Source organism: Canis aureus, chromosome 12 (assembly GCF_053574225.1).
Source record: "Canis aureus isolate CA01 chromosome 12, VMU_Caureus_v.1.0, whole genome shotgun sequence".
Taxonomy (NCBI): domain Eukaryota; kingdom Metazoa; phylum Chordata; class Mammalia; order Carnivora; family Canidae; genus Canis; species Canis aureus.
The window spans coordinates 1,247,747-1,272,361 of NC_135622.1; the positions used below are offsets into that span (position 1 = coordinate 1,247,747).

The window sequence follows — 24,615 nt, forward strand, 5'->3', positions numbered from 1 at the left end:
CCATCTGGTTCCACAATTTATGCTCTTAACTACCACACTATACTACCCCTCCAAATTATGAGGTACATAAAAACACATTTGAGTGATTATACTGTAAAATCTAAAAGATCCTATTCCCAGAGCAACATTGACACATATCTGGGCAAATAAATTAGCATTCTCATCCTGCAGACACATTTGGAACACGTTTACCCAGCAGCATGTGCACAAATCTATATAACCCCACCATTGAAACCATAAAGTATATAATTGCATCTTATCATGCACATCCAGAGAGAAGTGGCTAATGTATTCATTTTCTATCGCTCATAACAAATTATACTACAAACTGGTATGTACCATAGAAATATAGAAAACATAGAGACTATTTATACCATATAGACATAGAAATGTTTATATAAATGCTCAGTTTCTCACAAGGCTGAAGTCAAGGTGGCAGCTGGGCTTCGTGCCTTTCTAAAGCATGGAATCCTTTTCCACACTCACGTGAGAGATTTCAGTGCCTAGTAGATAAAAGACTGAAGTCCCTGCTTTCTTGCTGGCTCTCATCGGGGCTTGCTCTCAGCTCCTGGAAGCTGCCTATAGCTCCTGGCACATGATCTTCCCACAGCCTCACAGCATGGCAGCTTCCTTCCCCAAGGCTAGCGGGAGAGTCTATCACCCACGTCTGCTATGAGTGAGTTTTATATAATGCAATGATGTAATCATGGGAGTGACATCCCATCACCTTTGCCACATTATGTTGGCTAGAAGCAGATCATAGGTCTTGCTTACACTCAAGGGGCGGGGGTGGACAGGTACACTGGGGTTCACCTCAGGGCACAACTGCTACACTTAGCTTTTCTTTTTCCCTTTCATGATTTCTCTGGTTACATCCATTACCTACCCTCAGTATTCTGTACAAACCACCAATGCCAAGATTGCTTGATAGGGGAAAAAAGCCAAATGAAACAGGCGATCCATACTGTGGAAGAGGTGACAAAGATAAGTTGATGCCATGTGCTCTAGGACTTGAGAGTATGTTATGTGTGATGGTCTCTCCTGTTATGTAGAATGAACTAGAGATTTTAGGTTTGGATTCAGCCATCTACAAATTGTGCACCATAGTCATTTAACTGTTGAGATTTTTTTGTTTGTTTCCTCATCTATGAAATGGGATTAGGTGACACAATGTATACAAACGGGCTTTGTAAACAGTAAGATATACAAGGCTTGGCAAGCTCAAATATTAAGCAAGTTTAAAGGCACAATCAGCATTTCCCACTGTCCCTTCCCTTCCCCAAACAGAATAGTTAGAGGTGGGCCTAACACATGGTGATGAGGGTGGGGATGGGAACAGAGGGACATCATGAAGAGGCACCTTGGGCAGAGTCCCCTCTGACACCCAAGGATATAAAGTAACTAGGAGTGGGCTAGGTGTAGTAGCAGGCAGAAGAGATGGAGCCCATCTTTAAATATGGGCTCCATCAAGTAAACAAGTAAACTGGTTGAGCATATAAGTACATTATATGTACCTTAAAGAGAAGGAGGGGTGACTGGTTCAGTTAGTTAAGCATCTGACTGTCGATCTGGCTCAGATCCTGATCTCAGGGTTGTGAAATCGAGCCCCAAGTTCAGCATGGGGTCTGCTTACTATTCTCTCTCTTCCCTTCTCCCTCTGCCCCTCCCCCTGCTCATATTCTTTCTCTCTCTCTCAAATAAATCAATCTTAAAAAAAAAAAAGATGAGGAGAACCAGATTGCTTTCTTTTGCAGAGGGCACTAACAAGCATGGAAAGGGAGGAGGCTAGAGTGAACTCTAAGGTTTGGATTGGAATCAGAGGAATTATATGAATTCATGCTTTTTATATACAAATAAACAAATAGTTACAGAGGGGTGTGCATATATGTACAGAGCATGTACATACGTGCTACTGAGCAGGCCCAGAAGTAATGCCAACACAGCAGCAATGAGCACACCACATGCTCAGATCTTGGTCTCTAAATGTCATCCACCACTAAAAAAGAACCAGTACTCCCTAGAGTAACAGTTGATTCCAGGCCAAGACAGGGAAAGTACAAGATGATCCTGGAGCCTATTTTGTGCCAGAAAGTAGGGAGGTCCCCAAAGAGGGATCAAAACACATCAAAATGACACAGGAGTCACCTTGAAGTTCTCACTGGCTACATCTGGGGCAGTTTTAGCATAAAGACAACTAATAATGGTGAGAGATACAATCTATTGAGCAAGATAGGATTGGTTAAGTTCGTGCTGATATAAAAAATAATAAATCAACAGACAAATATGAGAGGAGGAAAAGCTCTTCTTTAGAGCATGATGTCAAATAAATGAGGGTGGGATAGGGGAAATAGAAAACAGCCATTTGGCAGCCATCTTAGCGGTGTTTGATTCAGACTGGAGCCATCAATGGAGGTTCAGGCTGGTGGGCAGAGGTTATATGAGGAACAGGGTATTAGCATCATATATAATACCACTAAATTTCAAAGGGGAAAATGGTGACTTTATGGTGGAGAAGTTGGCGACATGACCAGAGAGTCAACCAGCATTGAGACAGATGGACACCAAGTGGTGTGATGCACTGAGGGAAGTGTGGGATCACTTCTGCAGTATTCCTGCCAGGAAAGCCTGATCTAGCTCTACCAGGAAGAAACATCAGGCCACTTAGATTAAGGGACATCCTAGGGAATATAAAGCCCTTACTCTTCAGAATAGTCAAGGATGTAAAAGTTGGGAAGATTCAGAAACTACCTTAATATAGTATACAAGTGAACACAGTGCCAGGTCTGTGTTGGCAACCTGCACCAGAGAGGAAGGAGTTGTCGGGACAGCTGGTGGAATCTGAATGGAGTTTGTGGGTCAGATGATGATATTGTACACACGCAGATTTTCTGATTTGTAGGGTTGTATGATGGTTATGTGGAGAGCAACCTGGTTTGGGGGAAATACATGCTGGGGTATCTGGAAGCAATACAGTATCATGTCTGCAGCTTGGTTTCAAATGGTTCAGAAAAAAGACTAGTAATAATGGGTATACCAAACACAGATAGATAAATCAGCATACAAACACATAAATGGGGGAAAGAAAATGCAATGAAATATTAACAATGAGGGAATCTGGGTGAATGGATACGAAAGAAGAATCCTTTGTACTGTACTTACAACTTGGCAGCTAAGTTTGAAATAATCTCAAAGCAAGTTATTTTTTTCTTAACGCAGGAAAAAGAAAAAAAGAGTAACCTAATTGGGTTCTGTGCCAAGGCTATTTCTGCTCCCTGTTCTACTCTTGTGGTCTTCCTTGGCACACTGTAGGCCACACAGGTAGTCTTTGCCACAGACCCGCTCTCCGGCAGGCTACGGCACAGACATACCGTGTGGATCCTGGCAGAGTGAAGCCGCCTCACTTTGCAAGTTTTCCTGGAGTAAATTGGATGTGACGTGATTGATCAATTAGGGATCACAGTCGCCTTCACAAACTACTATTGGTTCCACCTTGATTGCAATCGGCAGCAATCATCTCCAGTGAGGGCAGGAACCGGGGGTTGAGTGGTGCAGAAGCCCGTGGATGGTCTGTCTCAGCCTTCAGCTGGTCCACCAGCCTTGCAAGCGTTTGCTGGCCATCTGTGGCCGAGAACCAGGCTGCATTCACTTGGCCCATCTAGATAGAATCTTGTTGCTTTGCGTTTGATTTTATGTATTGTTCTGGATTCAGTGACATTTAGCTTTGGTGTTGTCAGTTTTGATCAGCCAGTATATTATTTTAGGTTTTAAGTTAACCAAATACACATTTAGAGCTATAACAGCACCTTTATTATGGAAATTTCTGAATAATAATTATGTTATTCGAGTCTGAAATTCTCTGGCTTTTCATTCCTTTTGTTCCTTTGAAATAATTGTTTATGCAACACAGCTATTTGATGTTTCTTTTCTGAAGACTATAGTGCTGGGCTGGAATATTCTAGAACACAGACTCAGAGTGGGAAGGGGATTTAGAGGTTGTCGAGTGCACGGTGTCCGATCCAGACTGCATAATGACTTCTATGCTGTGGACCCAAGGGATGCAGCTCAGGAGGAAAGAGTGGGCAGAGAGGGGTCTTGGGCCATAGGTGTCTGCTCAACAGAAACAGGGCAGGAGCCAGCAGACACTTCTCTCACTCAGCTGCAGCCAGAGGTAGAAAGCACTGATCCACCCAAACCACCCAGCCCAGGCAGGGGTGCTACCAGCATGGTCATGATGAAGCCCCAGCCGCTGCATAAACCCCTCCAACCCTAGGGACCTCATGCAGCTCCTATTGGAGCTCTGTAATCTAATACCCGACAGAGGTCATGGTATTCGCTCCCTCTCTCCCCTCCTCGCCCTGTATCTCACCCTGTCTTTTAATTCTTTGCAGACCCACCCAGAAGGGCCAGATCCAGAAGGCACATTTCTGAGGCAACTCAGTGGGCTGGGAGAGGCGCCCTGCTGCCCCCCAAGGGGTGCTGAGGCTGTCGCTTGCCTGTAGTCTCTTTGATGGCTTTGTGCTCCGTGCTATAAATAAATGATTTTGAATGCTTATCTGCTTCCCTCTGTGTGCTTTTCAAGTTATTTTTGGGTGACAGGCCTCTTCTGTGTTAGGTGGGGGCCTGCATTATTGAAGACCATGCGTGCCTTGTCAGAGGGAAATAAGGTCAGCAAGCACGTGGTGGAGGCTGGGGTGGGTGGCCGGTGGCTGCGGGGCCTGTCTGAGATACAGAGCACCGTTCGTGTCCTCTTTTTGGGGTGTCCCAGGCAGACCACAGGGCCCCCAGTCCAGTCCAACCTTGAGCTCAGGCTCCAGCTCTGCTCATCTCATTAGCTCTGCGTCCACAGCCTCTGGGCCCTTAAACCAAGCAACATGGAATATGCACAGGACCCAAGAGGAGTCAGCACCCTTGGGTTCTATCCAAGCTTCCCGGTTGAATGGCCTAGAGTGAGTCATGACTTCTCTGTGTCTCTTTTTTATGCAGGAAATGGTACTGCTGCTCCCTGTCCTGCCTGCTCAGAGGGCTGGAATGTGGGCTTTCACTTCCCTGCTATGGGCAACTCTAGTTGCTGAGGCCCAAGCAACAGGGCCAGGGCTCCAACAGTCCCTGGCTCCCCTCCCTGGGAGGCCCCGGGAAGCCAGTGGCCAGGGCCTTAGGGACTTGTCTAGCATAGCCAGCTAAACTGTATTCTTTTGACCTCGAGTGTGCATGTATGCAACTCTAAAAGAGAAACCCCAATCTACCAGCACATCACTTAGGATCCAAATTCAGAGGAGGCAGGAGACAGAGCTGCCCTCCCCCAGCTGCCTGCTCTTCCATCCAGATCCCCTCAGGACTTCCCTCAGAGCTCGCCTTATCCTCCGGGAAACCTCAGTCCCTTCCTCCTTCTCACTGTCCTGCAGGCCAGCCCCTCGGCCCCCAGGGCCCTGAAAGCCTCCACTAGTGCATCTGCCCCTCAAATCCCTGCACCCCTTCCTCTGTGTTTCTAGGCCTCCAGCACCCGTAGGCAGAGTCCAACCTAAAGATGTTCAACATCTTTGAGTATTTGGTCTGAGGAACTGTTTGCACTGACTGTGGTTTTCTGGGTCTTAATGAGAGGGAACCTGTTCACCCACTCGAGTGGTTTTTGTAAAGCATGGGGGCACCAAGGTGTCTGAATGCTTCAGGAAAGCATCTATGGCTTTGAGAACCCTTCCTCCTTGTTTGCAGGAGTCTGTCCTACCTGTGTCTGTCCCTTCTGGGTCATGGTCCCCATGGAACTCAGTTGGGCTCCTGCTCTGGGCCTTCTCAGCCTGAAAACACTTGGGTCTCACCAGGATCCCCACTTCTGTGGCTCCCACAGCACAGTCCTTGGATCCCCTGTGGCAGGACTCCCTATCCCAGCCAGCCGTGGCTCATCATCCATCTATTGCCCACTGTCGCCCCACCTTACCGCCCCTCTGCCCCAATCATTCCAGCCCAGTTCATTACCGGGACCATTCCTGCTTTTCACCCTCTACTGATTTGCAGCAGGTTCCAATTAGTAATTTAAATGGTCACCAATTTTCCCCAAGCCTCGGACAATAATGGAGATTTAAGTCTAAATTAAAATTTGCTAATTTAGAAACATTTGCCCACTAATTGCTGCTGAAGTGCTACGGCTTGGCAGGCCTGCAACTCAAAGCTGTCTCTTCCTGCCTTCCTGTTCCCATCTGTCTCCAGAGGGGTCAACCCAGTGCTTCTCAATCCTGGCGAATTTGCCCCTCGGGGGATATTAGGCAATGTCTGGACCACACTTTTGGTTGTCACTACTTGGGGAGGAGAGATGCTACTGGCATTCATAGGTAGAGGTCTGGGATACATCAAAACGTCCCACGATGCACAGGGAAGTCCCCAATGACACAGAGTTACCTGGCTCAAAATATCAATAATGCCAAGGCTAAGAAGCCTGGATATAGAACATCCCCTGGCTTTGCCCCTAGAAACCTTTCCTGGCACAGCCCAGCATTCCATAAAGCAGGCTTCAAAGGTTTTGTTTCTAGACATCTAGAAAGTTAGGAGTGCAGAATTATCTCCTTAGATGTTCTAGATCTATTTTCTTTGGTCTTGTAGGTTGTTTATTTTAATGGGCCCAGCATTCAAAATCAGAAGATTTTGCAAGAAAATCTGGATATATAGCTTGTCCTGGGAAAAAAAAAAAAAAAAAAGGAAGATCTTTTATTAGTAGTCTCCAGTTCCTAGGAGGCAGCATCCAGTGGGAACTGAGTAGCAGCTTCCCACAGCCCTTTACGTGAGGTATTTACTTATCTGGGTGACCTCAGTCTCCGCTGCTCCCTGTCGCTGTCCAATCTTTAGCTTCAGTTGCCCCTTAGTACTTGTCTTGGTATAGCAGAGAAAAATTTCTCAATCACAAGAGGGAAAACAGCAGATAGACTGGGTTGCACCCAGATCCTTGCCTTATTTTCTTCATCCACTTTGTTTCAGGGCATCTGACCATGAAGCCCTGCTCCAGGCCCCTATGGGGCATCTTGGTAACCCTTTAGTCCTGTAGAGTCCCTGCTGGGCCCTGCTCCACAGACTCACAAGGTGCCAGAGTGGTGGGTGCAAGGTCACTCTTGGGTTCCTTTCCTGGTCTCATGTTTTCTGTTGAGCACTGTGGATCCTGTGGATTGGGGTTCCCAGTGGATCCATATCAAACATTGCCCATGCTATAAGAGAGAGCTGAGGAGCAAGCCTCCATCACTGAGCCTGAGGGAACCCTATCCCCACCCCATCTCCTAACACAGCCCTGTAAAGTGGCCTGCAGCCTAAGGCAGGCCTGCTGCTTGCTTTGTAAATAAAGTTTTATTGGTGGACATCATTCCCATTCATTTACATATCGCCTGTATGGCCCACGATGTCTAAGATATTTACTGTCTGGTTCTTCACAGAAAAAGTTTGCAGACCTCTGGGCTGACATAGAAGTCCCACCCATTTATATACATTTTGCAGTTTACAGAGCCCTCCTTTTGATCCTCATCACAACTTCATGATGTGGTCGGGGTAAGGATCACAGAAAGTACCAACAAACATTTCTGAGTGGCTGCTGGGTGCCAGGTGCTGAGCTCTGGTCTCTCACATGCATTTCCTTATAGCAGCCTTGGGGAGTACTTAACTTTACAGAAGCTCAGAGAGGTTAAGTGACAGGCCCAAGGTCACCATCAAGTCCCTCTGGCTCCCTGCCAGGTTTCTGTTCTCTAACTTGCTCTGATGCAGCATTCTTGACCCTTGGTTACATTGTGCTGGAGGTTTACCACCGTGGCACAACACAGACCCACCCCCGGCACAATTGCTAAGGCTATAGCCCTCCCTCCCACCCCACGCCTCACACTGGTGAGTCCCCTAGGAGTACAGAAGTGTTGCACTAAGGGTCAGCCCACCCTACATCATTCTTGCCCTCTCTTCCTGAATTGCCCAAGATTGCATGTCCCATGGACTCCTGAGCAGATTCCCTTTGTACCTGATGGCTACCATCCAAACCAGCACTGTCAGGCCTGTGGGTGAGTGGATGGGGAACAGAGGCTGTGAATGCCAAGCCTAGCTCCTCCTGACCCTGACCACTGGAGATGCCAGGGTGAAAGAGCCAGGGACCTGGAGGCGGGGGGTGGTGGGGAGATTAGAAAGGAAGACAAAGTGAGGGGTTTCTGAACCAAGGAGACCATGGCCCAATGACCATGATGGGGATGTGGGCCAAGGAATCAGGGCAAATGGAAAGCAACTGTGTGTTGCATTGCAAACTGCCTGGTGGCCTGTGAAGGGTAATAGATGCGAAGTTTCAAGGAGTCAAAATCCAGTCCGAGAGGGCAGTCCGCATGGAACCTCCACCCCTCTGTGGAGTCTATGCAGCATTAACTCTGTGCACATGAGCCTCTGTGTGCAACCGTGTGTGTCTAGGCATCTGCGTTTTGTGTGAGCAAGCGGGGCGAGCCAAACCCACGGGACCAGATGTTTTCATGTGTGGGAGATGGTGGGAGGTACCAGGAAAAAGTGCTGACCCTGAAACATCTGGACCTGTCACAAAGCCTGACGTCCTTCTATTTTAGATTCATATCCTGCCCAGTCACCGGCACCCGACAGATGCTCAGTAACTGTTATCCTTTCTGCTAGGTATGATAGTTTACGCGGCTGCCTGTATCTATATGCATCTACATGCACACGTGTATGCAGATATACTATTGAATGTAAAATTCGGGACACATGTTATCTCTTTTTCTCATTATCATTTTCAACATATTCAATACAAATTGAGTACCTACAGCATTAACTGCTTCCCTTGACTCTCAAGAAGAGGCTAGTGTGAGAGGAGAGCGGTCAACAAGCCAGCTGCACACACAACAGCCTCAAAGGTGTGACTATCGGAGGGAAAGGAGGGAGGTAGGGTGTGCAGGAGCCAGGCTGGGAGTTTGGACTTGTCCTCACAGGCATTCAGTAGGGACTGTGGCCCTGTAAGCACAAGGACAAAAGTGGGGGTTTGGAAGGTCAGTCTGGCATTGGCATCAGGGAGTCTGCAGGCAGGGGAATTCGTTGGGAGGCAGGTGTTGCCAGGCAGACTCAAGGTCATTTCCTAAACAACTTGGTGGTCATGAGCGTTGGCCATGGGCCCCTGCACAGCATAGCTCACTATCTCACAGAATCCTCCTGGCAACCTGAGAGATCTATATGTCCCAGTTTCCTGATGATGAAGCAGAGGCTCAGGGCTACAGGGTTGCAGAGGTGCTGGGGTACAACAGCATGCCTGGCCGGGCCCCGTGGCAGGATGTACGACCAACCAGGGGGACAGTGGCTATCTGAGGCTGCACAGCTCAAGGGCTTGGGAAGTGAGAGAGTGATGGGACCAGTTCCCAAAGTCTGGGCCTCGGGGGCCCCTCCTGGGAGACAGACAGGGTCACTTGCCTTCCCACAGTGCCTTCCACAATTGGGTCAGGATGTCTGAGGAGACCCTGCATCCAGGGAGGGTGTGATTCGATGAGAAAGCAAGTCACTTCCTTTCTTGCCAATTGGGAGCAAGGCCATGCGCTGCTCTTCACCTCGATGTTCTCCTTGAAGACTGTGTAAACCCACTCCTACCTTCCTTTCCCACCACAAATTTCTTACTGAAGATTTTTTTTTTTAGGATTTTATTTATTTATTCATGAGAGACACGGGCAGAAACATAGGCAGAGAGAGAAACAGGTTCCCTGTGAGGAGCCTGACAGATGGGGGACTCAATCCTAGGACCCTGGGTCATGACCTGAGCCAAAGGCAGATGCTCAACTGTTGAGCAACCCAGGGGCCCCTCTTGTCATAGATTCTCTAAACCAGGATGACGAAGGCCAGGTGTGGGGAGAAGAAGCCTCAGTGCTTCCAGAGACCAGTTCCCTCCTCTCTCTCTCTCTCTCTCTCTCTGGCAAAATGCCAGCCCTTTACTCACTGGACCTGGGAAGCCCAACATGATATAAAACAAAATAAAATGAAACAACTTCATTATCTGCCAGAGAAAGATGATTAAACTGGTCCACTTTGTGTCCTGATGGGCTGTCTCTGAGCCGTGTGTCCTTCAGTGCCTTCCGTCTGGATTAGGACAACAGTATGAACTGTCTCTGTGTTAATTGGTTTCTTAGAAAGTTTACTCATTTCATCTTCTCCCCCTCTGTCAGCATAGAATGTTTCACCCTGAGTCAAAATGCTCAGCTTCTATTGTCTGTGGCCAGAACATAACACGCATCGACCAGACATCCTGTCACAGTCAATGAGCAGTTAGATGGGGTCCTTCCCCCTCCTGAAGTCTTGTTGCCAACACTGTCAGAGGAGCCTCCACTGGGCCAGGCGTGGACCATTGCCCCTCAGTGGGCTGGTCTACGGCTTCCTCTTGGCTCCTGGGAGAGCCTAGCAAGAGTTGACAGTGAGCTTACCCTCCCTTTTCCTACTGCCATCCGTATCTAGCAGAGTTTTAAGGCTTAACAAGATGCCACACCCAGGAAGCCCCCCTGAGTCAGTTGCACAATCATTCTGATCACAGAGTCCGTGCAAACCCCCTTCCCTTGCCACAGTGCCAACCACAGCCTTCTTATAGCCGACAACTAAGGCTGGAGCTAGAGAAGAACATGCCTGTTTGCTTTCTGAGAACAGAGATGCTCATCTATGCATATCATTTCTTTTGTTGGTTTGTTTGCTTTGACTTTAAGGTCATCCTCTTTCATTCTTCTTGAGCCATTTTGCAGGTGTGTTTTCCTGGCCCCCAACTGCATCATCAATTCCTTTGAGGCAGGAGCCACACCTACTTATCTTCAGCTTCCACACCACATAACGGACCCTGCACACAGTTGAGCTGCATGTGTTCCTAGGAAGCTGGACAGTATCACGTAGAGGACCAAGGCACAGCTCTGGGGCAGGCTGCTGAGGGCAAATGTGGCCCCGTCAGCTAATTCCACCCCTTCATTGCTTCCCTTTGCACACCTGTAAAGTGGAAATTGTAACACCAACCTCACTGGGTCCTTGAGAGGATTAAGTACATGGTAGAGGGACTGACACACACACATGCTAAGAGAGGTCTTAAAATCCTGTGAGCACGTAGCACCGTGCTCCCTGACCCCAGGCCTCTTGCTTCCTTCTGGACACCGCCCCACTGGGCCAGGCGTGGACCATTGACCCTCAGTGGCTTGGCCAGTGCAGGACGAGGCTGGAGAGGACCAAAGCCAAGCAGTGTTCCCACTGTGGCTTGTATCCCTTTCAATCCCTTCCCAGTGCCAAGAGGAAACTCACGCAGCCCTGGAATAAGGCCTGGAGAGATCAGGGACCTTGGACCTGTCCCCAGATTCCCAGCTAAGCCTGGAAAGCTCCCACCCGATTGCTGGCGTTTCCGTTTCTATCGTTCCCTCCTCCCGGTGCTCCTGAAAGCAATGTATTGCTCTCTGCAAACCCCGTCCCCGCGGCCCATGCAAGCTTCATTAATCGAAAAGAACAGAACCATGACTCAGCAATGGTGGCCCTGGAACCTGACTGAAATCCCTGGCAGATATTTATGGCAAAAACATTTCTCTTTATATACAACTTAATCAGGCCGAGGTGTGACAAGCGGGGAGGCACCCATTAGGCCAGCTGGTGAAGCAGCAGAGTCGTCTCCCGCTGATGCATGTGGCCCAGGCATGGCTGGTGGCTGGAACTTAAAGCGGAGCGGAAATCCATCTGCTGTGGGCGGCTCGGAGCAGTTGTCACAGCTTAACACAGGCCCCCCGTGCACCGTGCACGCCGCTCGCCCGCAGCCTCCCGCCCCTGCGACAGCCCTAATGCAGAAGTGGCATCCCTGTCATTTGCTTGCGCCACGGCCACAGTCAATTGACCTTAGAGACTCTTCATTTTTCCTGGAGCCACGGTCAGAGGCAGCAGGAGAAAGCGAGGAGGTGGTGAGGAGAAGTGGCTGGTGGGGAAGTTGGAGGCGAGCCTCTTCTGAGGATGAAAGGAAAGATTGTGCCTTTCAAAGGAAGGCAAGCCTCCCGCCCTCTGTGCTCGGGATGACTGTCCACTCCTCGTGGCACAGTGGCTTCCTTCTCGAATCAAAGCCAGCCTGACACTCCGCGTCTGGGTGTTGCTCATGTCATTCTTATCGTAAGGGCAAGGTGATGTCAGAAGAAGGAGAGGGACATGGCTCCACCGGACTTCGGGAGCAGGCACAGATAGTTCCAGAACTCAGCAGCACGGGCATAGCCAGGAGGGGAATGAGCCGGTCCAGCTCGAAGGCAGTGCCATGGTCTGTCCTGACCGATGCCTGTGCCGGGTATGAATGTAGGTTGCTGTGACTCAGGCTTCACCAAATTCCCCGTCTCAAAAAAAATATATAGCCACTGGCACAAGGTCGAGCGCATAGTGGGTGCCTAACAAAGCTTCACTTTGTGATCGAAGGAGTGAATAAATGAACTAAGTCGAATTTTCAGGGTTGGCTTCTTTTTCCTCCCAAAGATTCCTCTCTTCTAAGCATCATTCTCGGGTCCTCCCAAACACTCAGAGCCTCTAGTACATACAAAATCCAATTTGACTGAATCTGCCCATCTCTCCCTCTGAACACAATCAGATTTATGTGTAACTTTTTAGGGCAGTCCTATTTCATTAAGTAGCAATGGGCTCTTGCACTTAAGTTCCTGATGGAATCTCAACATTGAGAAGCACAGCCAGCGTGTCGCCCATCCGCAGGTCCGGGTTACTGCAGGAGAGAGAGGGATTCCCTTTAGCCCTAAGGGCAAGGGTGCTGACTAGAAGGCAAAGTTTCTTTCCCACAAGTACCTGATGCCTGACTTCATCACTGAGCTTCCTGGGCTTTGGCACGGGGCCCAAGTGCCAGGAGCAAAAGTGAAAACAGACAGGGAAGGCTGTCAGCACCTGTCTCCCTGCTGGAGAATCAAACGTCCATCGTCAGACTCTTTTAGGACAGGATCCACTCATTAAACCAGATGCAACTCTATCATTCGCAAACAATTCATTAGTCTAAACAGATCTGAATGTCATACCCGTCCAAGGATTCACCAGACAATTAATTACAACACAAAGCTGGAAGAATAAAAAATACAGCTCATGAGACCAAATAACATTCTCATTTGTGATAGTCAAGTTTCCTCTAGGTTTCTGAAATGCAGAATAGGGGGTCAGTGGGAGCAGTGTCAACCCAGAGACACACTAGGGGAGGTTTTGCAGTGGGTTTTGGCTTGCCCACCTGACTGTCTCTCTGCTGTGAGCTGCTCCAAAGGAGTCATGGTGCTGAGCCTTTGAGTGATGACTCTGGCTACCAAGGATCTGAGAGCTGAATGTTGGAGAAAATCAGACACAAGAAAACCACAACACCAAAAAGAGTTTGGCCCTTTTTGTGCAGCCCCAGGTAGTGAGCTGGGGCAGCCTGCAGCACTTTAAGCCAAAGGTTCGGGGGACTCAGGGTGGATGGCTTTGAGCCAGGTGTTACCCACACATCTGTGGGCTGCTGCACACAGCACAGGAGCTGGGGACATGGAAGCTGGGGCTGCCAACTCTGTATCCAGACTCAAACCCCCAAAGCTCTGCCCTCCCTCCAAGAGCATCTCTGCCTTCCTTCCTGGAAGAGCTTGCCCCACACCCACATCAACCTCCTGACAGCTTCTAGGCTCAACCTATTAGTTCTCTCTCTGAAAGGACCACAGCAGGAGGCTCCTTGGGGGTTCACGACTGGGAATATGGAATTATTCTCAATTAATGCCTACATGACACCTTTATGGTAATTTTGACACACACACTCATCGAGTTATTTCATTTCCTAACATACTTTGTCTCACATCTTAAATGAGGTAACATAGGCCAAAATAGGTTTGCTTATGTTTTTCTTTGGACCCTTAGAGACTTGGGTGCTGTAGGAATTAACATTTCTAAACAGCTGAAACATCATTTATCAAAGGTAAGTGAGGTGTGGACATGCTAGAGAAACATCCTTCTACTTTGTTTTCTGGATGAGACTCCCTGCAAAGACTCTAGAAGATGTCATCTCCTCATTCACCCCGTTGGAGCCCTCCTCCAGGCCCAGCACTGCAGTGAGGCCAAGGTGTATTTAAAGAGGAGTGGGTTTAGACACAGCATTAACAGGGTACTGCTGGCCAACGGACACGTAGGGTGTTAGTCTGCATCCCCCAAGATTAAAGGCAAGGATTTTGTTAGGAAAAATGCCCATGTGAAAGAAAGCCATGGTGGGAGGAGGAGGTGAATTGGGGAGGCAGGGAGACCTGTCAGATGGTAATGCAAATCTGACCTCAGAGAAGTAGAAGGGAGTTTCGGGGGACTGCCAACTCTGGATGGTTTGGCAAAGCCCCAGGGAGATCCTTGAGCTAAAAGGAGCTGAAAGAGGAGTCACCTAGCCCCCAGGAACAGATCTGCCTCACCATCTCCCCTGGGCTCAGCCACTGGGCTTGGCTGGGTGTGGGGGTGGCCTACAGGGAATATGCCTGGATGCAAAAATGGTTGTAGGTTTCAGAGGCAGAGGCTGTGCTCCCTAGGGGAGGAGCCTGGGAGCCATCTCAGGGCCCCCATGAGGTGGGAGGTAGGAGAGGAGGCAGGGCCCCAGCAGCTCCCTTTCAAAAGTTAGGAAGTCCTCAACCCAGGACCCTCTCAGGAGACCTGGTGGCCCTCTGCCTCTCCTGCTCCAAAAGCCTCATTTGGTCTTCGGAGCCCATGCCAGCATTTACATGATCTTCGGATGACTAAAAGTGCCCTTGGGAGGGGTGGTTTCACATGCCCCCACCCTAGCATGCCTCCAGGAGGAAGAAGAAGAGATAACAGAATGGGTGGCTGTTTCCTTCCTCTTCTGAGCCCACAGTCCCTTGGCCCCCACTGCCAGTCAGGTCTGCAAGAGAAGGGAAGCTCAGACAGCAGATGCACCAAGAAAGCCCGGGAGGCTCAAAGCCTGACGGCGGGAAAGCAAGGCGGCATGGATTGAGCATTTATTCTATACCACATTCTCCATATGTGTTTATTCATTTGACATTCAGTGCTAGCCTGTAGGGTGCTATTATTATCTGTTTTCTAATAGGCAACTCAAGCTCAAAGAGGTTTGCTCAAGACCACATGTGGCAAAATCAGGGTGCAAAAGCAGTTCAGTCTCAGTCTAAATATATTGCCATCCCAACTTCGGGCTGCGTCAGCCAGGCAGGGCTCTAGAGATTGAGAAATCCAAGCTTGCTCTGCTGGATGGTAGTGGGCAGGGTTGTGGGGCTGTCAGTAAAGCTGGAGAGCTCACATGGAGAAGCCAGACTTCCCCTCTCAGGTGGCCTGCAGGAGAACAGTGCTTGGGGGTAAGAGGCTGCTGCCTGGACCCACATCTCTTCTATATTAAGGCTGATAGGGTGGGATGCAGGGGTCACCTCCAAACTAGGCTGATGCTTACTGGTTTAGCAGTAGGGGAGTCCTAAAAAGCCCCTTGGATCATTGTCACTTCAGGATCTAAATACCTTGAGTGGCTTCCCAGCATGAATGTTAATGTTAAAATGTATGAAATCTAACATTTTTAGCCTGGCCAACCCGGCTTCCCTAGCCTGATCCCTTCCTACTATCCTGGCCTCCCCTCTCAGGATCCTCTGCCTCTCTCCCTGTGCTCCACCCACATCGTCTTCTTGGCTACTGCATGTGCCACTCTAGCACATGCTGTTTCCCCACCAGACTGTAAGCTGAGTACAAACAGAAGCTGAATAGCAATTGTTTTCCGGTGCTTAACAAAGGGCTGAGCCCATAATAAGTGCTCAGGACATATTCATGTATGAATAAATGGGAGGTGAGATGTAGTGAGACATAAGGCTGGCACTTTTTTTTTTTTAAGATTTTATTTATTTATTCATGGGAGACACAGAGAGAGGCAGAGACACAGGCTGAAGGAGAAACAGGCTCCCTACAGGGAGCCTGATGTGGGACTCAGTCTCGGGACTCCAGGATCATGACCCGAGCTGAAGGCAGACACTCAACTGCTGAGCCACCTAGGCGTCCCAAGGCTGGCACTTTAAATGAGGGCCAGACACCCCTCTCTTGCTTTCACCTCTAGCAGGACAATCTCCTGAACAACTCCCAGTACAAACAACATAAAAGCAAGATAAGTTCTATAAGAACACCTGCCTGTGTGAATTTCTAAAATAGTAGGAAACTGCAGATGCCAAAAATAAAGTGAAAGTCAACATCCTGGGAGGTAAGCAAGAGCCTAAACCAGGATATCTGCCACGCCCTGGAGACTTAAAGCTTCTGTCTTGGTGACTGCTGAGGATTCAGGAATCAGGAGATACAGCCTAGGGCTCACCCATCATGGGCAATCTAATGAAGAAGACTGCATGAAAGTGAGACCGCAAAGGGCTGGGGACCTCAGTGAAAGAATGAATGAAAAATAAGACCCTCTGCAGCCTTCTTCCTCCAAACCCATAACTCCAGTCTAATTATGAGAAGAACATCAGACAAATCCCAGTAGAGGAACATTCTACAAAATACCTGATCAGTACTTTTCAAAATGGTTAAGGTTATCAAAAAGGAGTCTAAGAAACTGTCACAGCCAAGAGGAGACTAAGGACACATAATGATTAATACAATATACTGGATAGGAGCCTGGGACGGAAAGAGGAAATAAGGTAAAAACTAAAGACATATGAATGAAACATGGACTTTAGTACATAATAATCTATCAATATGGGTTCATTAATTTTGACAAATCTACCTATCATAAAATAGATGTTTACAATGGGGGAAACTGAGTACAGAGTACGTAAGAGCTTTGACTTATTTCTGAAACTTTTCTATAAATATAAAACTATTCTAAAATAAAAAATATTTTAAAAATAAAATAAACCCATTATGCAGAAGGGAAAAACAAGGAAACTTTAAGTTTTCACTTGATTTGGGGAGGAGAGAGAAAGATTGTCCCTTGAGATTCATGACCTTTTATTTAAATTTGTAGTCCAAATTTTCAGACAGAAAATTCACTTTCAAATGGCACTGGGTAGGTAGAGCTCTCTAGTCCCTGGTAGATACCAACACAAATTTTCTCTGGAAGAATGCAATTTCACCTGAAGCCTCAGAATTTCTCCAGATGAAGAACATGAAATTATCATCAAAAACTATAAAAGACACAAGGAAACAAAGTGCTATGAGTGAAATCCAGCAGAAATAATTGGTAATGGTATCAGAACTCTAAATACTTCAGGCATTAACATTATCAGACATGGAATATAATACAAGTGTGTTTAAATGTTATATATGTTTCATATGTTTAAAAAAAGATAATAAGCCCAAAAAAAAAAAAGAAGAAGAAAAGACTATAACAAATGACCAAGCATGTTTGAAATGGGAACAAAGAGAACTTCAATGGAAAATATAATTTAAATTAAAAACTTGATGGACAGCTAAATAGTAGATTCAACACAGCTGAAGGAGGAATTGGTGAACTGAAAGATTTAGAATGTAGTCCTGGGAAACTAAGACATAAACAGTATGAAATTAAGGTTAGGGCAAGAGATTATAAATTTATGCAATAGAGTGGAATAAAGAAACAAGGAAGAGGCAATGGTGAGAGAGTTAATGGCTAAAGGTTTTCCAGAACTGTTAAGGGATACCAAACCTCAGTTCCAGGAGTCCCAACAAATGCCAAACAGAATGCATAAAATGAAATTTTCATGTAGGCAAAGCAATGTGAGTCTGCAAAACACCAAAGAGAGAGAGAGAGAGAGAGAGAGAGAGAGAGAGAGCACCAAATCAGAAATAGACAAAACCAATCTGTGAAGACAGACAGCATAACAGCACTTACCTTTGGAGAAGTGGATAATGATCAAGGGAGGCTTCTAGAGGGCTTTTAAGGTTTTATTTTCATTTTACACAACCCAGTAATAATTACATGAGTGTATTCACTTTGTAAAAATTCAGCAGTCTGTACATTTATGATTCATGCACTTTAAAGTAAAAAATATGCTATCCTTTAATTTTTAAAACTCACATTTAAAGGAATCATAATTAGACTGGGAGTTGGCTTTTCAACAGCAACAGCGATGGCCAGAAAAAACTGAATAATACCTTCAATATTCTGAAAGAATGACTTGAATTCCACACCCAATGAAATAATCTTTTGAAAACGAGAGCAAAATTCCACTAACAGGAATTCTAAAGCATGTACATCAGACAGGGGGAAAATGATACCAGATGGGATGTCTAGGATGAAGAAGAAATGATGAAATACTATTTTGGAAATATGTGGATCAATCCAAATAAACATGTGCCAAATACAGCAGGAGCAGTAATAATGTCTACATTGTGAAGTTACAGATAGCTACAACTCAAAATGCTAGGCAAAAATAGTGTATTAGCTGGAAAAAGAGAGATGAAAGGTGGAGCATTCTAAGGCTCTTACATTTGGGGAGAAGAAGATAAAGATACTGACTGATTTTAAACATTGTTAAATCTGCATGTTAAAGTATCTAGGGCAACCACTAAAGGAATAAATATATAAAACATTTTCAAACTAGTAGAGGAAAAAATGGAAGAATGATAACATAATAAAGGACTTCCATCAGTCCAAAAGATAGCAAGAAAGAACTAAAAATAAGAAACAGAGAACGTGGGACAAATATACACTACAAAGTAAAGTGGTAGAAATCTAAATATAATCTCAATCACAATAAATATAAATTCATAAACTCTCCAGTTAAAAGGAAAAGATTGGGCAGCCCGGGTGGCTCAGCGGTTTAGCGCCACCTTCAGCCCAGGGTGTGATCCTGGAGACCCGGGATAGAGTCCCACTTCAGGCTCCCTGCATGGAGCCTGCTTCTCCCTCTGCTTGTGTCTCTGCCTCTGTGTGTGTGTGTGTGTGTGTGTGTGTGTGTGTGTCTCATGAATAAATAAATAAAATCTTAAAAAAATAAAAAATTAAAAGGAAAAGATTGCCATACTAGATTTTTTAACCCAAGTAAAATGTGTTTATAAGGACACAAATATTGATAGTAAAAACATAAAAAAAAATACACCAAGCAAGTATTAACTATAAGTATGCAGAAGTGGTTATATTAATATCAAATTAAGTGAATTGTAAAGCAAAGCATTAACTGGATATAAAGAAGATTGCTACACAGTGGTAGCTTGAAACCACTGGGAAAATATAAGAATTCTAAACTTGTTTACATTTGATAACATAACCTCAAAATCTAAGTAATGTTTAGGGTATCTCCTTAAAGAATGAACACATAAGACATAGTTTTCAAAGTCATAGAGGTAAAAATGGAAAAATAATAATATTAAAAGTGCTTCAATCTAATTAATGATGGACTCAGGTCACTATACGTTAGTCTAAACCCATACAAGGTACAACACCAAGAATGAACTGTTGTGTAAACTATGGACTTTGGGTGATTATATGCCAACATAGGTTCATCAGTTATAGCAAATGTACCACTCTGGTGGGGGATGTTGGTAATGGAGGAAGCTGAGCATGTATGGGGGCTGTGGGTTGATAGGAAACCTCTACCTTCCCCTCAGTTTTGCTGTGAACTTTAAATTGCTCTGAAAAAGGTAAAGTTTAAATAAGTAAATGATAAAAGACAAAAAAATAGCACATGAACCTAAATAATCAGTGTAAGACACAAAAACCACAAGAATAGAATAGCAGGGAAAATAAATAGCCACTGTAATCAATCCAAAAAATGGCAAGAAAGATGAAAAAATGAGAAACTGAAAAAGAGAAAACACAAAATAAAATGGTGGAAATAAATCTACATACATCAATAATCATAATAAATATAAGCTTGATGAAATTGCTAGCAGATATTGACAAATTCATCATAAAGCATGAGATTTTGGCATACTTCCTGAGGTAATTCATACATCCAGGAAACAAAATGATTAGTAAGGCTGAAACAGCACAATTAAAAGATTGATCTAATGGACACATACAGAATATTGCATCCACTAAATGGGGAATACACTCCTTTCAAGCACCTATGTACTATTTATAATAAAATTGATGAGTTTCTAGGCCATAAGCAAGTCTCAAGAAATACTAGTTTTATGAGAACACATTTTCTGACAGTTATGCAATTAAGTTGGAAATTACTGACAAAAAGGGAAACCACACATTTAAAAAATGTAAACACTTTTCTAAGCAATTAATCGGTCAAATAAAAATCATAATAATAATATAATTTTAGAGATGATTGATAACAAGAATATTGCATATCAAAACTTGTAGGATGCAGCTAACATAGCAATCAGAGTGGAGTTTATAGCTTTGAAACTTATGTTAGAGCAGAAAAAAATGTTGAAAATAAATTATCTATGCCTCTAACTTAAGATAGGAGAAAAGAACATTAGAACGAACACATGCACACACACAATAGAAGGGAAATCATGATCTCCAAATATTTTTCCAAACTAGAGAATTGGCATTTCATGAATCATCTTAAAGTCACCAATTTCCTCTCCAAAAGCTTGTCTTGAGAGTTTGATCCTCCACACCAGTGCAGTACAGATTGTGTGGCTCCTGCAGGATGCCAAGCACTTTCAGAACTATTGACTCTGCACAGGGCAGATGTTAAGTGCCTTGAGAGGGAGGTGCCTGGTGCACCCCCAGGTCTCTCTGACCTTGGCTGGTAACGTGGTTACAGGTGTGGCAGCTGACCAACGAACAGACCTTCTTCTGTGGCTGCACTAGCCTGGCTGGTCATCTGGGTTCCAGAAGTATTTAATACTCCCTTTGGCATTTAAACCAAAGCAAGAAGAAACAGCATTTCTTGAGTCTCTTCACTCTCAGGGTTTTGTTGTTGTTGTTGTTGTTTTTGATGTTTTTGTTTGTAAAACAAAACAAAACAAAATGAACAGCAAAAAAACCCCTCCGTACCAGGAAAAGCAAGGAGAATGAGGAAGAAGTCACTGTCACCATCCAAAATGAGTGTGAATGTAGACATTAAACAGAGAGCCTCTTTGGAAGTCCAAAGTCAATAATGACCCATTTGAATTCTCTTGAGAAGATAATTTGTCAGCAAAGGGAAGTAATTTCTCCCAAATAGAAAGAAAATGGAAATCCAAATCCCAAGGCCAAGAGTCTTACAGTTCATATTGACTAGAGAGAGAAAAACAGTTCTCTCCAGAGGTAGGCCCAGCAGGTGGCATCCTGGGCAGAACCAGAGATATGCCCTCCCCTCCATCCCCTCCATGCAGGGAGACACTGCCCTGTACCCTTGCACTCCTTCCAGGGACAAGCCCCTGCAGAATTAAAGTATTTTAAAACCAGTGGAGAAAACCTAGTCCGTATGTTTGGACAAACCATGCATGCACAACCAAGAAATAAATAAATTAAATTAAATTAAGGGGGAGGAAAGAACAAAACAACAAAATTAACTAAGCTTTGAGGGAGTGTCTAATAAACTTGACATTTTTAACAGGCATGTTGAAATTTCCCCCATGTGCTGGTGACAATGATAATAATTGACTGCATAAGAGATAAAAATCTATTAAAAGTAGTGACAGCAACGAAAGCTGTTGAGAGTTTTAAAATTCGGATTTCTGAATTTAAATTCAAGGTCTGTGGCCTCTCCTCACTTAGCTCAATTGGTGAGGCTGCAGAGGGAGCCCTGCCCCTTGATGGGAACAGCCCACCAAATCCTCCAGCTAGGGGCCATGGGGCCCATAGGTGTCAAGACTCCTTAGACAGACCTTTCTAATTTTAGGGTGCTCTTTCTGTAGGAAAATCCATCCATTCATGAGGCCCGGAGCTTTCTGGTTATGGCCTGGTGGATGCACTCCCTTCTCCTACCCTCCACCCCACTCCAGGACTTGAAGGAAAGTCCTTTTTTTTTATAGAGGTAAAATTCACTTAAAATTTACCATTTTAAAGTGGATGCTTCAGTGGCAGTCAGTATATTCACAATGTTGTGCAATCACCTTCTATATCAAGTTCCAAAATGTCTTTTATCACCCAAAAGAAAACTCTGTAACCACTAAACAACCACTTCCCATTGTCCCCTCCCATCAGCCCCTGGCAATCATCAATCTGCATCTATCTCTATGGATTTACCTATTCTGGATATTTCATATAAACAGAGTGGTACAATATATGATCTTTTGTGTCTTATTTCACTTAGTATAATGCCTTCGAGATTCCTTGTTATCGTAGCACACGTCAGTACTCCATTCAAGTAATATTCCATAATATGGACACATCACATTTGGTTATTCATCCACCCTTTTATGGAGAGAAGGTCCTTTTGGAAGGTTCCCTGGGCTCATACTGAGTAAGTGGCCAGGAGATTATGAATGTAATTTAGTGCCGGTTATAAAACAACCATCTAATCTTGGTTCAGGGTACATTAGATCTCTAGCTCTTTAAGTTTAGGAAAAGATTGTTGGATGGTGGATGGATGGATGGATAGGTGAGTGGGTGGATGCATTTATTAAATGTATCTGAACTTAAAGTTCAGAAATCCAGACTCCAGATCCATCTTTGCCACAGGAAAGTTCTTTAAAATACAAATCACGGGATCCCTGGGTGGCGCAGCGGTTTGGCGCCTGCCTTTGGCCCAGGGCGCGATCCTGGAGACCCGGGATCGAATCCCACGTCGGGCTCCCGGTGCATGGAGCCTGCTTCTCCTTCTGCCTGTGTCTCTGCCTCTCTCTCTCTCTCTCTCTGTGTGACTATCATAAATAAATAAAAATTAAAAAAAAAATAAAATAAAATAAAATAAAATAAAATACAAATCACTTTATCTGTGTGGGCCTTCATTTCCTCATGAAAAACACCAGATAGTTTCTTGTGATCCCAGGAAATTCCCATCCTCAGTACTCTCTCAGGATAGAGGGGAATCTGGCTGGCTATGCGGAGTTACAGGTAATGTCACACAGAGGCAGGAAACAGATAAGCTGATTTAGAGATGGACTTACCGGACCTGGGTGTTCTATTATTGCTTCCCAGTTTGAGCTGGGTTCATCAAGAACTTTCTTTTTGATCTCATTGAGTACCCCAGCCTCTCATACCTTCTCCCCACCAGACCTCAGCACTTCTCAGCTCATTCTTATACTATATCCTTTAGTTATTCTGCCCCAGTTGTCTCTACTATCCCTGCATTTCCCCAAATTTATGATTTTCCTCCTCTGGCAAAGTGATTGAACTTATAAGGCTATTCCTGAGCCCAGGGCCTAACTTTCTAAAAGCCTGCCTTACCCAGCTGGCCTGCCCAGCTCCCAGTGGAGCCATTCCCCCCACCCAATTACCACCAACATTATGCACTTGTGGGTTATTTTCTCAATAAACTTGTGTGCAGCAGGTTGCCATGGAAATCAGAAAAAGTGATTTGTTGGTATCGGTGTCCTGAAAATAAAGTGAGAGCCAAGCTGAAAAATACCAAAGGTAGAGGAGGGGTAAGGCTATCAAGAGAAATAGAAAGATTTTTTTCACAAAAGGTGAGGAGGAGGCTTCTTGCACTAACCCAGGAGAAAAGTCCAGGTGGCACCAGAGAGGGAGATGGCAGCCAGCAGGCACCAGACTTGGCCCTGCCGAGGCTGGTGTTCATTTCCTGGTGTGTGGACAAGAATCCCTGAGGGCCTGTCCACTGCCTTCTCTCCAGTAATAAAGATTAAAAACACAATTAAGTTAGACCTGGTCATCTGACCCATTAGTACGCATCTTCCCCAGATTGGAGGGCAGTTATATTGGACCCTAAGCTGGCTTCATGAATCACCACGACAGAAGCAAGCTGGGCACAGGAACTGCTTGTGCTTCAGAGGATTTGCTTAGCAGGGCTCCTCTCAGGGGACTTGAAGGATAGTCACCGGGACGGTTCCCAGAGGGACGTCCCCAAGATGGGGCGGCTCTGCTCGGCCAGCGCACCACCCACTGAGTGTGATGTGCAGTCACTTTGGTCCAAAAAGCAGTCCTTTTGCTCAATGGTCAGAGCGGCCGGGATTGACCGGGTGTGTGTCCACCAGCTCAAGTGTCTGTACCATTCTGAAGCTAGGGCTGCTCACCCATTCATGGCGATCATCTCTTCCATCCTCTGTGGTTGAAAAACCGCATAAAAGCAGCTGCCATAATGGATACAGGCAGATATTTAACAAAGGTGTTTTTTCCTTGGGCTCCTGGGGGACTCAGTGGTTGAGCATCTGCCCTCGGCTCAGGTCGAGATGCTGGGGTCCAGGGATCAAGTCCTGCATCGGGCTCCCCGCAGGGAGCCTGCTTCTCCCTCTGCCTCTCTCTGTGTGTCTCTCATGAATAAATAAATACAGTTTAAAAAAAAAAAAAAAAAGGTGTTTTTCCTCATGGTTCATTGCAAATCCAGAAATCTCTTCCCAGAGAAGTGACTTCTGTGAAGTAATCAGACATCTCCCAGTCCCCAAGTCAGGAGCCAAAGGTGGGGATAGGACACAGAGCAGTGACTCTACCTGGGGAGGCAGGAAGAGAGAACACTGCAGGCCTGGAGTGTGCAGCAGAGACACAGTGGGAGAGAAGCGTCCTACCACCCCTGCACCACCAACGTGCTTACCTGCCACTTCCTAAGGAATTGGTGTGTGATCTCCTACCAGTCATTCATCCCTTTGAGTGGCTTCAGGTCAGGGCGGTCCTCCCTGTCCCAGAAAACTTGCCTTTCTCTCATCATGGTTATCACA

General features: G+C 45.8%; 2 long non-coding RNA genes across 3 annotated transcripts in view; one reads left to right on the forward strand and one right to left on the reverse strand.

The window, feature by feature from the left end:
- Positions 1-631, reverse strand: part of LOC144324577 (uncharacterized) — a 37,485-nt gene extending 36,854 nt beyond the window's left edge. The window contains exon 1 of one of the 2 annotated variants that reach the window (XR_013390022.1): positions 487-631. This is a non-coding gene — a long non-coding RNA (uncharacterized LOC144324577). Of the gene's footprint in view, positions 1-417 lie in introns of both variants that reach the window. The other variant, XR_013390021.1, reaches the window with a different exon arrangement.
- Positions 1-4,550, forward strand: part of LOC144324576 (uncharacterized) — a 62,106-nt gene extending 57,556 nt beyond the window's left edge. The window contains exon 4 of the long non-coding RNA XR_013390020.1: positions 4,389-4,550. This is a non-coding gene — a long non-coding RNA (uncharacterized LOC144324576). The remainder of the gene's footprint in view (positions 1-4,388) is intronic.
- Positions 4,551-24,615: the final 20,065 nt, after the last annotated feature.